Source organism: Oryctolagus cuniculus, chromosome 4 (assembly GCF_964237555.1).
Source record: "Oryctolagus cuniculus chromosome 4, mOryCun1.1, whole genome shotgun sequence".
NCBI lineage: Eukaryota > Metazoa > Chordata > Mammalia > Lagomorpha > Leporidae > Oryctolagus > Oryctolagus cuniculus.
The window spans coordinates 160,238,260-160,254,766 of record NC_091435.1 but is presented as its reverse complement, the minus strand read 5'-3'; the positions used below and the strand labels follow the sequence as shown (position 1 = coordinate 160,254,766).

At 43.3% G+C, this 16,507-nt stretch overlaps 1 protein-coding gene across 13 annotated transcripts in view; it reads left to right on the top strand.

Moving 5' to 3' along the window:
- The window catches only part of THRB (thyroid hormone receptor beta), a 401,819-nt gene that overhangs the window by 176,195 nt on the left and 209,117 nt on the right, over nt 1–16,507 (top strand). For 12 of the 13 annotated variants that reach the window (XM_017346748.3, XM_070072867.1, XM_070072869.1 and 9 more), the window contains exon 2: nt 265–334. The gene's annotated coding sequence lies outside the window, so the exon portion shown is untranslated. Of the gene's footprint in view, nt 1–264; nt 335–8,275; nt 8,406–16,507 lie in introns of those variants that run through there. The other variant, XM_051858877.2, reaches the window with a different exon arrangement.

Here is a 16,507-nt window from a genome sequence, read left to right as displayed (position 1 = left end):
CAGTAAAGTAGGTCTGTGGGCTCCATGGGAGCTGCCCGGTGCCTGGAATGTGCTGTTACAATTTTCCTGTTCAAGTCCCTCTCCCTGGGACCATCTCCCCTCCAGAATGAGATTTTTATCTAACTCAATCGGCATTTATTCAAAATCAGAGACTAAATCGGCTCTGAAAGGAGACCCTATTTAAACAGAAAGAAGAGTAGGTGTCGATTAACGAATTTAAGCAAGAAAACTAATATTTCTCTTCTTGTGTTTCCTTTCTTCCAGATTGGCGGTTTCCCTCCCATTGGCTGGCCTGCATGGGCGGCGCCGCACCCATGATTGAATGAATAAGAAGGTTAGATGTCAGGCTTGACAACTTTTGCAAACTTCTGATTTTTGCTATTACTTGTTGCTGTTTTAACCTTACAGGAAGTATTTTCTCATTTGTGCCATTGCTGCTGTTGTCCTTTAACATCATTTTTAAACTGTGAACGTATTTGGGAAAAATAGAAAATTTTAAACGGGCTAAAAAAGATGTAACAGAGAAAAGGCATGCTACAGACTTACTGGGGGAAGAAAAAAAAAGTGATCTCAGGGTAGTGGGGAAAAGAGGCCGATTTTCCACTGGTCACAGGGGAAAACCCAGCCAGGGGGAGTCACCAGTCTCTCCCATGGGTGTTTCCTTGAGTGCTAAGGCAAGCAAACGCGTGAGCTCACCCCGTGGTGGGAGCAAGTCGGAGATGGCACACACCTGTGCAGCGCAGGGCCGCGTCCTCCCCCTGGGAGACTTGGGGAGGCTCCCCCTGGTCCCAGGGCTGGGCTCCCGGGCAGCCTGTTTGGAAAGCGGGGTTATAATTTGGAACCGAGTCTGTTTACATTATAACAACAACACAGTTTCGGTTTGTCTCTGCATTGGAGGCGGTGTCAGCGCTTTCCTTTCCGTGTTTGTTTTTTTTGCTGGTTTAAAAGCTCACCGTGGAGAAAGCGGCTCTCTGGCGGAAGGCGACGTCCAGGCTTGGCCAGGCTCTGGTGGACTCTGCAGAAATGCTCGCTGGCTGCAGAGTCCGGTCGTTTGAATGCGGTCATTGTGCCTCCCCTTGCCCGTGGCCTCTGGCCTATTGTCTGGGCGCCTCGGTTGGGCCGGTGCTATCTGATTGTGACTGGTACTAATATTACAGCTGTCGGTGCTCAGGCCCTCCCTCGGGGCCCCCAGTCTGGCTGCCTCTGTCTGCAGCCCTCCCTGGAGGGGGTCCCGTCACAGCTCTCATATCAAAAAACGCTGTCATTTATAGAACTTTCAAAGACAAGGGAACTAGGAATCTTTGAAACCAATGGTTCTCCAACTTGGATTTTTTTTTTTTTTTTTTTTTTTGGCAAATACCCCCTTCTTTTCTCTGATGAAATCTTCCACCAGACCCCCACTTTGTAAAAAAATGGGGAAAGACAGATGTCATGTTTGAAGATGAAAAGGGTGACTTGGAGCTCCACTCTCCCCCTCTTCCTCATCCCACCCAATATGAGAGGCCTCTGAGGGTCTCCTGCCACACCAGGAGAACTTGGACACCCCTGTACACCTGCAGCAGCCTTCCAGGGCTGTCTCCTCAACTTACTGATACCAGAAATTAAGGGGAGATTGCAACAGATGCTCAGTACATGAAGCAGTAGACAGAAAAGGGTGCACACACGTTGCATCAGTTGGTTTTTATGTAGCTCTGGAAAAGACAGTAGGAATCTGTGGTGATAGGAATCAAGCAGTGACTGCCCCAGGGAGAAGAGAAGATTGCCTGGCAAGAGGTATGAGGGGGCTTGATGGAGTGATTGAACTGATGTCTATCTTTACAGAAGTATGGACTACATGGCATTTGTCAAAACTCCTCTGTGCATTTCACTCTCTGTAAATTACCCTTCTGTTAAAAAAAGAGAGGGGGGAAATAAAGCAAAAAACAAATCAGGCATTTGGTGAGTGAAAATACTGTAGCCCAATATTTGAACTCGGTCAACATCTTTAGAGCAATGTGGGCTGTTTATGGAGTCTAAGACCATTGTGAGAAGTTTCTGAAAGCTGGAGACCATGTGATTTTTCCAATACTTTCTTTGTTCAATGACCCACAAAATCAGGGGGAGAAATTCTCAGAGAACTCCAGACAATGGAACTACTTTGGAGTCCCGAGGGAGGTATGACACCTGGGAGTCCTGGGTCATAGTCTCTAGTACAATACTTGATTCCACTGACCCCGGAGGCCAGAATCATTGCCCTTCGCACTTGGGGCCAGGTAGAGTGCCAGGAGCCCAAGAGAGCCATCCATTTCCAAGTGCGGGTCCTCTGAGCATTACAGACCCCGAGAAACCCCTTAGAAGCCACTTTGGAAAAAGTAATCTAAGTCACCTACCCAAGATGTGGATTGACCATGACTTTTCACTGATTGGCTGTTGGGCCTCTTCCTTTATTTTTATTATTTTTTCTTTTTTTAAAGATTTATTTATTTATTTGAAAGGTAGAGTTAAAAAGAAAGATACACACATGTACACACACACACACACACACACACACTGGCTAGTTCACCTCCTGAACGACCCCAATGGCTGGGGCTGAGCCAGGCAGAAGCCAGAGCCAGGATCTCCCCCTGCATCTCCCACATGGATGCAGGGGCCCGAGCACTTGGGCCATCTCCCAAAGCTTTCCCAGGCCCACTAGCAGGGAGCTGGATGAGAAGTGGAACAGCTGGGACTCCAGCCAGCACCCATGTAGGATGCTAATGCTATAGCTGGAGGCATAACCTGCTATGCCACAGTGCCAACACCCCCCCTGTTTTTTAAATAAATATTTATCTATTTGAAAAGCAAAATGACAGAGAGAGAGATTTTATTTGCTACTTCACTTCCCAAATGGCCACAACTAATGGGTCTGGGTTAGACTAAAGCCAGGGTCCAAGAATTCCATCCAAGTCTCTACTGGGCTTTTGATCAGATTCTATGTACATAGAGAGGTCCACAAGTGAAAACGTGCAGCCAATTCACTAGATATCACGCTGGTGTCTGTTCTTTTTCTTGAGCGACAAGATAGCATGCATGATACTGCTCCAGGAAGCACCCTGGGCTTTCACATGCTAAGCTGTGCAGACAGACCCTGGCCCAGACCTAGCACATCCAGGCCTGTGCAACAGAACCTCATCGACTCAGTCTCAGACCAAGCATTATGGGAAACCCTGACTTCAACAACCCACCAAAAGAAAGTTCTCTCCTGTGCCCATTTTGAGAATTTTGACCCAATCAGCAATATTTTTGAAACAGAGGAAAATTCAAAACAAGCTGGGAGCCCCATGGCAGTACTGGGCTCTAAGTGGTCACTGTCAACTCTTTGTCTGGTGTGGTGTTGGTCGTTATCTAGAGAATCAGGTTGCTTTGGGGAGAACCCTTCCTGAAGGGACCCAAAATGCTATTTAAGTTGGTGTTGTGTATTGTTCAGTACTTTGTGTTTCACAGATCTAAACCTTACTTTCTTTATGCTTTACTTCAATGTATACTATTAATACTTGGCAGATTCTTCATAACTTTTTAAGCTTTTCTCCTACTTATCTGAATAATTTTTACAATGGCCTGGAAAATGCACGGTTCCTCCTCAACTACCTTTGTATGGTAGAACCTGTGATTGAGGTTGAAAGACAGCCCTCCGATGACACTTGGAGAACAAGGGACTTTTTGCTTTTAGCAGGTGTCAAGAATTACCAAATGGCAACCTTGGGCCTGTATCCCTCCCATAAGGCATTTTGACCCTCTACAAAGCACTTTTTTTTTCCTTGAAATACTTTGAAGCAACCCTATTTAAATTTTCCTATGTGTGTGTTTCGGAAGCCAGGCGGTACACGGAAGCCTCTTATTTGGGTTGAAATACAGCTCAGGACGGGGACCAGGACAGATGAGACCTGGGGGTGAGCTCTGCCTTTGGAAGCCTGTTGAGAAAACTGGGGCTGGAAAGAGCAAGGACACTGTTCTTGAGAAGGAAATGATGGCAGTGTGGGAAATGGCAAGGAAAGGTCTTGTGCAGCCAGAGCAGGAAGGATCTCGAGGGACCCAAGGGCTCCAGCCTTTCAAACTGTATTACCTTCCTCCAGGAAGGACCCACTGTCTGCTACTTGAGTGATTTCCCAACGAAGGACCAAAACCCATTATACGCACAACAGGGCTCCACGTGAACACAAATTTAGTTCACTAATGAAGCTATGGTAAAACTGAATCATCTGTTTAAAAAAAACATTTTAAATAACCAGGACATTTTTTAACCCACACACATCGTGCTTTGCCTGCACATGACGCAAATTTCCTAATCAAACCAAATTTAATTTAGCAAAAGATTTTTCTCCATCCAGTTTGGTTTAATGTGCATCAGAGCAGAAATGAAATTACATAATGTATGAGTTTGAGCAGAATTTGCTTTTTTGCAATTCCATTTGAAAGGGCTTGTTTCAAGGCATGAAGAGTCAATTTAGCCAGATGGAAAATACCAAGGCAGAAATTGTATGTCTTGTCTGTGCCTGTGACTTTGGGCAAGTGGTCCTCTTGGAGCCAATGTTCTTGAGTTTGTTTTCTTTCTCTCTCTCTTTCTCTCTCCATACACATACTCCTCTCTCTCTCTCTCTCTCTCTCTCTGTTGTGTGGGTAGTGCAACACATGTATAGTCAGATTTCAGTTACTCATGAGAATGGAAAAAGGGTAAATGTTAATAACTGAAGTGTACTTTGGTGACATTTTTCCTCATGGACTTCTTTTTTTTTTTTAAGCAGCAAAATGAATGTATCCAACAAACAAGCTGCCTGTAAGGTTGTTAACCAAGGAGAAAATATCCTGGTTTGAGTTTTGTCTCCTTTCATTACGTCAGCTCTTTTCTCTATTCATGCTATTGGGCTAGTAGCAACCAAAAAGCAGGCTGAAAGAAAGGTAACACGTAGTATCGTGTGTGTAGTATTTTTCATGCTCAGTTTTCAGACAAGGAAACTGAGGCTGACAGAGTTGGAAGCAGAGCCTGAGGAGTTACCAAAGCTGAGCTGAAGGGCTCAGCCTTAGCTCAGATCTTGCTATCTGCAAGCCCCAGTTCACAGGAGAGAGCCAATCGGTCCAAACAAACATGGCACAAAACATTGGCTTAACTGGAGAAACAGCCAAATTTGTGAAGAAATTAAATTACTATTTGGGACCTGCCCATAGTAACAATGACAGAAGTGACTTAAACATCCAAAGTTTATTTTTCTCTCGAGAGCAGGTGGGCATGGCTCTTTGATCATCAGGGATATAGGGAACGTCTTTCTTTCTGAGTTGTTATTCTTAGTATATGACTTTATTTTCAAGATTTCCTCCTGGTTCATGGCAGCTGCTGCAGCTCTAGCTCTCACATATAAATTTAAGACAACAGGAAAGACGGGGGAAGGGATGTTAAAAGGCACCCACTGCCAGATACGCTTTTTCCTTTTTAAGGGACCTTACCAGCATTCCCAGTCAAAACCGTCTACCTACAACCTCATCTAGCAACACCTAGTTGCAAAGAAAGCTGGACAGTTTCACTTGGTGCCTTGCCACCAAAATGAAAGTGGGATTTGGTTGTGAAGGAATATTCTGGAGGCACCTAGCAGACCTGGTCACAAGTACGTGATCACTGGAGGCTCTTGAGTTACGGAGGGAAATGATCAGGACAGTGCTTTTAGGGGCTCACCCTGCAGCCAAGCGTGCAATGGATAAAACAGGAAGCAGTAAAAGGTAGCTGTGAGGGTGCCAGTTTGTGGTGAACAAAGTTTTATATTAGTGAGGTGATATCAAAGGACAGAAGATAATAGATATATGTGATAGAATTTGGGAAGGATGAAGTGACCAATTATTAATTAGCCACATAATTCAGACACACACACACATACACATATGTGCACACACATGTGTGTGGTTGTGTGTATAAAGGTGAACACATTTCATGTGTTTGTGTGTATTCATGTACCTATGCACAATGTGTACATGGCAACTTCAGAAAGGCATAGACGTTTGCATTTCTAGGAAAAACCATCTGGATAAACAAAAAACTACATTATGTTTTTCTATACAGAAAATTGACTTAGGATTTACTGGAGCAGTGTATCAGCAATACATAAATAATACTAAATAAGTATAGGCAGACATACAACAAAAAGCACAACATAGAACTTACCTAGGGCTCCCTAACACCAGTAGCAGTGATTTTTCAAACTTGAGCATCACTAAAAATCACTTGGATAAAGAAAGGGAAGCTAAAAAGGGGGGCTATGTTATAGGCATTTAAAGGGAATGGGAGGAAGAGGAATTGTAAAGATAACTAAGAAACCTTCATAAGAAACTAGAGGCACGAATTTGGTGCAGTGTTTAAGCCACAGCTTGAGATACCCACATCCCATATCAAAGTGGCTGAGTTCAAGTCCTGTCTCCGCTCCTGATTCCAGCTTCCTGCCAATGCACACACTGGGAAGCAACCATTGATGGCTCAAGTACTTGGTCCCTGCCACCCATGTGGGTTACCCAGATTGAGTTTCTGGCTTCCAGCATCAGCCTGGCCCCATCCTAATGGTTGCAGGCATTTGGGAAGTGAACCAGCAAATGGAAGTGCTCTCTTGCTCTCTCGCTCTCTCTCTCCTTTTCAAGTAAAGAATAAATAAAATTTTTAAATTAGAAAACCAGAAAATGCCTATATATTTGCATAGCAAAAATATAAAGATACACATGAGCAAAACACACACCAACTGTAGATTAGAGGTTAGCATGGGTGAGAAAAGGGCGAGAGGAAGGAGATAGGCCATTGGTGATGTGTTGCTTTATGTCTCATGGGAAAATGAAGACAGTACAGTAAATCTGAATGGTGGGTGCTAATAACACTTTATATACTTTTTGGAAAATGTGTCAAAATTTAAAATTGTTTTCAAAATTAAGCAAATGTTCCCTTACCAGAAAAGTAATTGAATGAAATATTTACTTTTGGTTCTAAGCAGCTGGAGCTAGTGTTAAGCATGCAACGGAATCACCTTGAGGGCTTGTTGAAAGAGGTTACTGTGTCCCACCCCTGGAGTTTCATACTCAGTGGATCTGGGCGGGGCCCAAGCATCTGTATTTTAACCAGTTCCCCAGTAATGCTCAAGCTGCTGGCCCAGGGACCACGCTTTGAGAAACACTGGCCTCAGAGAATTTTTCTAGGAAACTGGAGTTGATGGACTGCTCAGTTTCATTCTTTAAACAAATGCTTACTGTGTAAAGGCAGGAGTGCTTCAAACAGTGCAGGTAGTTCAAAGGTAAGCTTATTTTTGTACAAATTTTTTGAAATCCATTTATCATTTTCCAAAATATGGATTTTCCATGAACTTCTTGAAGGCCCCCTGTACCTGTATATTGCAGCACTTGAGCTGGGCCAAGCATTCCACAAAGAGACCTAAAAATGGTTTCTCCCCAGTACAAAGGAAGTAGAATGGCCCAGTATAATTATGCAAGTTGGACACTGTGTGTATGGCACCCACTTTAACACTGCAGTGCAGCCAAATGCAGTAATCCCGGGAGCCGAAGAAGCAAGCCAATGTTTGCCAACACTGTAAGACATACTGCTATTAACATGCACAATGTTCTTTCAGAAATAAACAGGACCTCCAAACCCATGAATCAGGGTTAGAGAATCAGACGAAGCTTAAAGGATGGGATTCCTCTGTAGAATCCGGAAAGCTGAAGAGAAGTTACTAAGGGACCAGTGAACGTGGCAGGAGGCAGGCAGAGGAAGTAGCATGTGCAAAACACAGAGACATGATATGTAATCCATAGTAAGACTACTGTGGGTGGATAAGGAATTCAGGTTGGCAGGACAAAAGAGCTGACCATCAGGGGCTACATCAGGAAAGTTTCCAAGGTATTTTGATTTTAATCTGACGGCAGTGGGGAGCTCTTTAAAACATTTGAAGGAAGTAATGATTGGATCCAGTTTTGTATTATAGAACAAATCCTATGGCAAGAATGTAACAGATGGCTTGGAGGTAAGATTGGCCACAGTGAGCCAGGTAATGAGCTACTCATTAGTCTAGGTGCAAAATGCTGAGGGTTGAAGTAAGGTAGTTCCAGTGTGAATGGATTCAATGAGATGCATCCAAGATGTTACAAAAGCAGAACTGGCAAAACACCAGGGCCAATAGAAGGCAGGAAATGAGAGAGAAGCTATTAAAGATGACTCATAGGTTTGTGTCTTAAGCAATTGGTGTATGTTGGTGCTGTTTGCTGAACGAGACAAGAGGAGAAGATTTGAGGGCTGCAGTAGGGGCTACAGAAAGTGAGTTTGGGTTTGGATCCACGGAGTTTGGGGTATTTATGGAGCAGGCTTGTAGCGGAACCATGTGTTCAAAGACATGTCCTGAGCTGGAGATTTCACCTTCGACAATATTCAGGTATTAATTGTTTATGTGTTATTATAGATAATCATGCAGGAAATACAAGGGTACTTCAGATGTTTGCAGAAAAATGGAATTAAAGGATAAGTTTGTTGGAGCCGGTGTTTTGCATAGTGGTTACAATATTGCATGGAGGTCCGCATCTCATATCAAAGTGCCTCAGTTCCAGTCCCAGCTCTGCTCCTCACTCCAGCTTCTTTCTTATGTGCACCCTGGGAGTCCAGAGGGGAAGTTCAAGTGACTGGTTCCCGAGAGACCCGAATGGAGCTCCTGGCCCCCGGCTTCAGCCTGGCCCATCCCTGGGTGTTGCAGGCCTTTGGGGACTGAACCAGCAATGGAGATCTTTCTCTAAGTCTGTCTCTGTTTCTCTCTGTATGTCTCTCTGTTTTTCAATTAAATAAATAAATAAATTTAAAAGATAAGTTTATTTTGATGGAAAAATAATTTGAAATCTGTGCATACTTGTTTCCTAAAATACCTTTTTATGATTTAAAAAAAAAGCCTTCACATGCAAAAATAAATTCTTTGAACCAAAATAAACTTATCATTTGATTACATTTTCCACAAAATTTGTCTTAGTTTCTGATTCCAAAAGGAATATTTTAAAAATAAAACCTATGGGGAAATTTAGCCAAATTATTTGTTTTACAAAAGGATGTGTCGTTTCACTGTTTCCTTAACAATTTGGAAAATGTCTGTCTCACCACCATCTCACCAACATCACCTAATCTTATAAATTGGATATCCTGATAGGATACTTGCCTCATTAATTGTACAATTTGACTTCTTTCACTTTCTGTTGGCTTTTCTCTAGGGGTCGTCTGTTCATGTTGTGGGCCCATTCTCCATAGAATACTGGATTTTTAAAAAACTGATTTTCAAGACTCTTTTATTCCCTATTTAGGATATTGCCTCTTTGCCCATCTTGTGAACTGCCAATGTTTTTCCGTTTTTCATTTGCCTTTGCTATAGCAGTGGATGGTTCTCTCCTGGAATACTCTCAGGCTTCTCTGAAATATCTCACTCCTCTGGCAAGTCTTGATTCAAATTTCATACTTGTATTAAAGTCCACCTTGACACCCTACTTAATACTTTGACTTCCCAGTATTCTCAGCTGTCAGTAGTCTTAAACCCCTTTCTTTGTTCTACCTTTCTTTTTCCCAATGCACTTTTTGCTTTCCCCATATGATGTATTTCTTTCATTTCCAGTCTTTATCCACTAAAATGTAAGCTCCTTGGTAGCAAGACACAGGAAACTCCTGTTTTCTGGGTGCCTGAGCACCCAGAATAATGCCTGGGTACATTTCTGTTAAATAAATACTGACTGCTTTTATAGTTTTATCTATTGTCCTAGACTTTCAAAATTTAATCAGTATTTCCTTTATTATTTCTTCCATTGTGTCCTTATAAATATTTTCCCAGTTGGAAGATCAATTAAATATTCGGCTGCATTTTCTTGTTTCTTTTTTTTAAGCTTTCTTAAAATTAAAATAATTACTCTCAGGGGCCAGTGTCATGATGCAGTGGATTAAGCCACCACCTGCAACGCTGGCATCCCATAAAGAGCACCAGCTCAAGTCCTGGCTTTTCCGCTTCTGATCCAGCTAACAAACCTGGGAAAGCAGTAGAAGACAGCCCAAGTACTTGGGCTCCTGCCACTCAGGTGGAAGACCCAGATGGAGCTCCAGGCTCCTGGCTTCAGCCTAGCCCAGCCCAGGTCACTGTAGCCATTTGGGGAGTGAACCATCATACAGAAGTGCGCTCTCTCTCTCTCTCTCTCTGCCTTTCAAACAAATAGAAATAAGTGTTAAAAATAAAATAATTACTCTTTAAATCATATAGCCTATATTTTAAGTATATAGTGTGAGATGATAATATTGAACTAGGTATTTTCTGCAAGTTATCAACTTTTAATTATTTAAAGTACTCCGTTCTTTGTCATTAGTTTATAAGGTAACCTTTGAAAATCCTGTATTAAATTCCTATAAGAGGTCTGATTAGAGCTGTGAGTGTGTGCCATTGTCTACTGAAGAGTGTTTTCAACCCTTTTATTTCAGCATCCCTACAGCAAGTCTGTGGTTGAGTTAGAAGCAAAGTTCAAATTTCTTAATCCCTAATTCCCATTAGAAATGGGAAAATGAGCAGAGGTCCCTATGCATTTACTTGGATGAACAAAACATTTCATCAAAATCATTCATCTTGTTAGCAAAATGATCTAATTACCTAGTTTATTTTAAACACAAGTTTTTGCAATTGTTGACTCCTGTGTTGTGTCAATTCCTTTCCTAAACCTCCTTAAGGGAAAACCTTTGAGACACCACATTAATGATTAGACAACTTTTTCTTGAAATGTGAGGAGACTGTACTGAGGCCCAGCAGTGTCTGGTTTGGGGTTGTGCTTCCTGTTAGTAGCATATGGTACAGCTAGTTGCTGCCTCCCTTTGGGAAAATGTGTTGTCAAGTGAATCTATAAGTTTTTTCTATGTGAAACCCCACACTATGCCAATGAGAGATGCAAAAAGGACAGCCAGTTATACTTCCAGGAAGAACCTTTACTTTCTTCACAGAGTCAAGAAACATGTACACAAAAAGGCCAACAGAATTCTAGTTATTTGTTGTTATCTGTGTTTTTGACAAATCCAAATGAATGGAACAGATATTATATATTCAAGATGCCAAGAAGAGGAAGAGGTACTGGTGGATGGTGGTGATGTATGTAACCTTTATTGAAGGGAATAGAATCTGTATCATGCCTAGAAGAATAAGCGGAATTTAACTTCTACAGCAGAGGGAAAAGGGAGAGGCAGGGTTATCCATGTAAAATCCCATTTCCAACATTATGCTGATACTTTGTTTCCATATTGTCATTGCTGGTATCATAGGCAGTTGTGGGGAGCAACTCAGACTAGACTAAGTTACTGGAATTAAGACTTATTCTATGCATCTGCTCTCCCACAATATGGTGCTGGGAGAGGAGTAAACAGCTTCTACACAGCTGCCTCTCACCAACTTGACAAGCTGCAGGAGCTGCTCCTGATTGGAGGAGAGCAGCGTGCTTGGCGTGTGGGTAGCAGAGTTGGGATTGGTGGAAGAGGAGTATAAAGGAGGAGAGAGACAACATGCACCAGGAACACCTGAGGAACATCTGAAGGAACACCTGAAGGAACACCTGAGCAGCCCCTGAGAGAGCCAACCAGCGGTGTGCCACTCCCCCGTGGAAGTGGGGAAAGTGGCAGGGGGGCCCGCCCCTCCACGGAGGGGGTCCTGTGCAGGGTCCTGTGTCGTTCCTCCACGAAGAGGGGGAGCGACAGGCAGTGGGTGATTTCATTTCTGGACCATTGTTTTATTATCTTGAATAGACGTCTGAAAGGTTTTTTTTCTTTCTATTTTAGATATTTGACACACTGACAAGGTTTTAAAGTCAAAATTAATCAATGAGGAAAATCTAGTAAGGATGGTTATATTTAGACTGATCATCAAAAGATAACAAGTGTGCTCCCTGCTCTTTGCAAACCATTTGCAATTCAAAATCACTTTCTTTCAGTACTGTTTGTCTTCCTTTGAGAGAAAGCCTTTAAATGTGGCAGGTATTGTGCCAGGCACTAGAGATCAATGTTGACAGAGACAGAGACTGCTCTGGTGGGCTCTCTCTCTCACAGGATCTAGAGACCACCGTTTGGTAATGAGTTTAACCTTTTCTTCCAGCAAATCTTATGCGAAAATGATTCATAAAGAACAAATTCCATCTGATAGACTACACATTTGGCTGATTCTATTGCTTCTTAATATTATCTGTCAAAGGATGAAAGGCAGAGAGCAAGAAGCCCAAAGTAGTTTAATCCACAATCTGAAGAGACAGACCCTGATGACCCAAGAGCCTGCCTAAAACTATCCATTTTATTCTTCTTATCTAGCTGTTCCCATTTAATCAAAATACTATCACACATCCTCTACACTTCCCACTTCCAATTAAATAATATAAAATGAATTTTGCATTGAGGAAAACCTAGCACTGGAATATGCTCACTGTATACAAGAGCATTTGCCTATTTAGTTTCCTAACAATCAAGAATAAGAAATTGGGGCCAGCGTACTAGGCTAAGCCTCTACCTGTTATGCTGGCATCCCATGTGGGCCCTGATTCGCATCCCAGCTGCTCCTTTTCTGATCCAGCTCTCTGTTTATGGCCTGGGAAAGCAGTGGAGGATGGCCCAAGTGCTTGGGCCCCAGCATCCACATGGGAGAACTGGAAGAAGCTCCTGGCCCCTGGCTTCGGCCTGATCTTGGTCTGGCCATTGCAGGCATTTGGGGAGGGAACCAGAGGATGGAAGACCTCTCTCTCTGCCTCTCTTTCTCTCTGTGTGTAGCTCCAATTCTCAAATATATAAATAAAATCTTTAAAAAAAAAAAAGCATAAGAAGTAGACAGGCCACTGTATCCCATTAGCAAACAACAGATTGCATGGACATCAAGTTTTCTAGTTTAAGTGTGGTCCATGGACGATGGCCATTTTACTAAATGACATGACTCATATTTTTATTTAATAGCTTGTTAATGAAAACCAACTGTTTTCCCCACTAAATTGAAAGAAAGCAGAAATAGAAGGTTAAGAAAGGAGTGTGTATGCAGCTTTCTGTAAGTGTGTTATTTTTCACCATTTAAAAAGCAGCTAGCACAGAAGTAACTGTAGCACAACAAAATTGTATCTAGTAACAACTGGCAACAGAAGTTCTTCCTCTAAGGAAGGGATTGACACTGTTTGGAAACAAATGCCTTGACCAGCAGGCTTGGAGCAGGATCAGAGGATCTGGGTGATGGTGGATTTGTTCCGTAGGAGACAAGGGGAGGTTTGGGCCATCTCTAGCGAGAAGGAGGAAGAGAGAGAGATGGATTGGATGGATGGATGAACAATACTGTGCACTACAGCAGGGAGAAGACAGAGACTAACAAAGCAAGTCCTCTCTAGGAACCTTCAGATCCACAGTGGAGAAACTCTGATGTGTGACAGCGGTGGATCTGCTGTAGGCAGGACAGCTTTTGCTCAGGTCAACGTGAGGTAAAACTGAGGCAGGGCCAGTGTACACAGGCTGGAGGAATTTAAAACTATCTTTCAGAATGGGGGTAGAGCCAGGGTAGATGGAAGCTTGGAGAGAGGAGGCTTTCCTCAACAGATGTAGCATATGATGGTGCCTTGGACCTGTGCTGCATGAGGTATTTTTGTTTGTTTGTTTGTTTTTAACAGGCAGAGTAAGACAGATAGAGACAGAGAGAAAAGTCTTCCTTTTCCGTTGGTTCACCCCCCAAATGGCTACTGTGGCTGGCACACTGCGCCGATCCGAAGCCAGGAGCCAGGTGCTTCTCCTGGTCTCCCATGGGGTGCAGGGCCCAAGCACTTGGGCCATCCTCCACAGCACTCCTGGGCCAAAGCAGAGAGCTGGACTGGAAGAGGAGCCACCAGGACAGAATCCAGTGCCCCAACTGGGACTAGAACCTGGGTTACCAGCGCTGCAGGCGGAGGGTTAGCCTAATTAGCCGTGGCACCAGCTGCATGAGTTTCAACAATCAAACCACCAGAGAGGCTTGTTATAAACACTGATTCTGAATCGTGAGGTCCAGGGCAGGATGTGAGACTGTGTTTCTAACAGGGCTTCTGGTCATGCCCGTGGTGCTGTGCACACACCACTCGGAGCAGCAGAGGGGCTCTGGGGCTCGATCTCCCAGCTTCAGATCCCAATTTGCCACGTTACCTGGGTGCCTGCAAAGAAATGATTGAGCTTACCTTCTCCTATTTTCTCAGCTATAACATGGAGATAATATCTCATGGGGTTGCTGTAAAAAGTAAATATCTACAAAATCTCTACAATGGTGTGTGCCTGGTACAGAAATGAACTATTTAAGTGTTAGCTGCTGCTGTTTGTTATTGCTATGATTGCTTACGTAGTTACTTGGTGCGGGAGGTTGGGGAAAGAAATCTAGTCCTGTAAAGAGCTGAGAATTTTTTAATTTGTTAGTTTCTTAACAAACCTGATATGAGCAAAGGCAGGTTCAGATTCCATCTCCTGACCTTGACCTTCCTGGCTTTTTAAAAAAATTTTTATTCATTTTCATTTATTTGAAACCAGTGTGAAAGAGACAGAAAGAGACAGAGAGGTCTTCCATCCATTATAGTCTTCCATCAGTCTCCAAATTGCTGGGCCAAGCTGAAGTCAGGAGCCAGGAACTCAGTCTGGGTCTCCCACGTGTTTGTCAGGGATTCAGGGGTTGAGCTGTCCCGTGCTGTCTCTGTGGCACATTAGCAGGAAGCTTAAGTGGATGCAGACCAGAGGCAGGGCCAGCTCTCAGGTGCTCCAATATGGGATGCAGGCGTCCCAAGCAGCAGCTTAGCCAGCTGCATGCACCCTCGTGATCTTGACCTTTCTGAACCTTGGGATTAAATGGCACCAGTTATGCAAAGCATGAGGCCTGCAACAGAAGTCTGCTCATTCCCTTCCTGCCTTTGCTTCAAATTAATGTGAATTATGAATGTGTTAAGAAGTTACCCAGGCATGCATGCCTGTAGTTTCCCTCAAAACTTTAGACTCTGTTAGGTTTCCAACTGCATTAGGTCTCAGAGGCCAACATGACCACCAGGTCATTATTCAGTTCTATCTCTGTTCTGTGTTTCATAGATGAGTCTCCACAGTCATGTTCTATTGGAAATATATAGTCAGGTTCCTATCTCCCTCAACCCCACTCAAGAGAACCTGGGTCGGGGGGCTGGTATTAGCCAGTCTCTCACCCTTCACTCCCAACTGCCAACACCTGACACAATGTTTGGCACATAGTATGCCTGTGGCAAAATCATTTGCCAGTAGCCAAGAGAAGTGTATATAATATGTGTGTGTGTGTTTGTATGTATACATACACAGATATATATACACGCATACATACACACACACGTAGATAATTGTGGGGGCTGGCACTGTGGTACAGCAGCGAAAGCCACTGCCTGCAGAACTGATATCCCATATGGGCAACGGTTCAAGTCCCGGCTGCACCTCTTCTAATCCAGCTCTCTGCTATGGCCTGGGAGAGCAGTAGAAGATGGCCCAAGTCCTTGGGCCCCTGCACCCATGTGGGAGACCTGGAGGAAACCCCTGGCTCCTCCTGGCTTCAGATCGGCCCAGCTCTGACCGTTGTAGCCATTTGGGGAGTGAACCAGTGGATGGAAGACTTTCTATCTCTCTCTCTCTCTACCTCTGTAACTCTGCCTTTCAAATACCTAAATAAATCTTTTAAAAAAATCACTGGGGCAGGCATTTGATGCAGTATTTAACGAGCCAATTGATATGCCTACATCCCGTATCAGAGAGCCAGCGTCTGAGCCTCAGCTCTGCTTGCAATTCCAGCTTCTTAACCTGCGAGGCAGCAGGTGCTGGCTCACGGACTTGAGTCCATGCCACCCACAAGGAAGACTCAGATTAAGGCCCTGGCTCCTGGATTTGACCTGGCACAACATCAGCTGTACCAGGAATTTGGGGAGTGAACCAGCAGATGAGAGATCTCTCTGTCTCTCTGCTTCTCTCTGTGTGTGTGTGTGTGTGTCTTTCAAATAAAATAATCAATTTTTTAAAAAATATCACATTTATACTTCATTTTGACTTCCACTTAGCATACTGCATTTTTTAAATTTAGGTATACCAAGAAATTGCATCTCAGCATCAAACACTGGGCAGCAGACCTGACTCTGGATTGAAAAACAATTGGTGTGATAGAAGGATCTGCAGCTCTTTGTGTTTGTCATGAATATAAATTATTTTTTCATACTTCTCAGCTGTGGATTGAAAGAGATAAGTCCTAACTTAAGCACACCTTCCATGGGAGTATTAGCAGTTACAGAACAGATAGATTGAGCAATAAATATTTATTTAGCAAAATCCATCTTTGCATAAGGATTCAAAATAACTGATCCGTGTAACAAGTTACTAAATAAACTTAAGGTACATTTTTGCACCTACCATAATTGAAGTCCTTGCTGGGGCATAAAGAGGGTCTGTTTGCACAGCTATGCTGGGAAGAAATTAGCTAGATATGCATTTGAAAGGACTGGCAGGTAATGG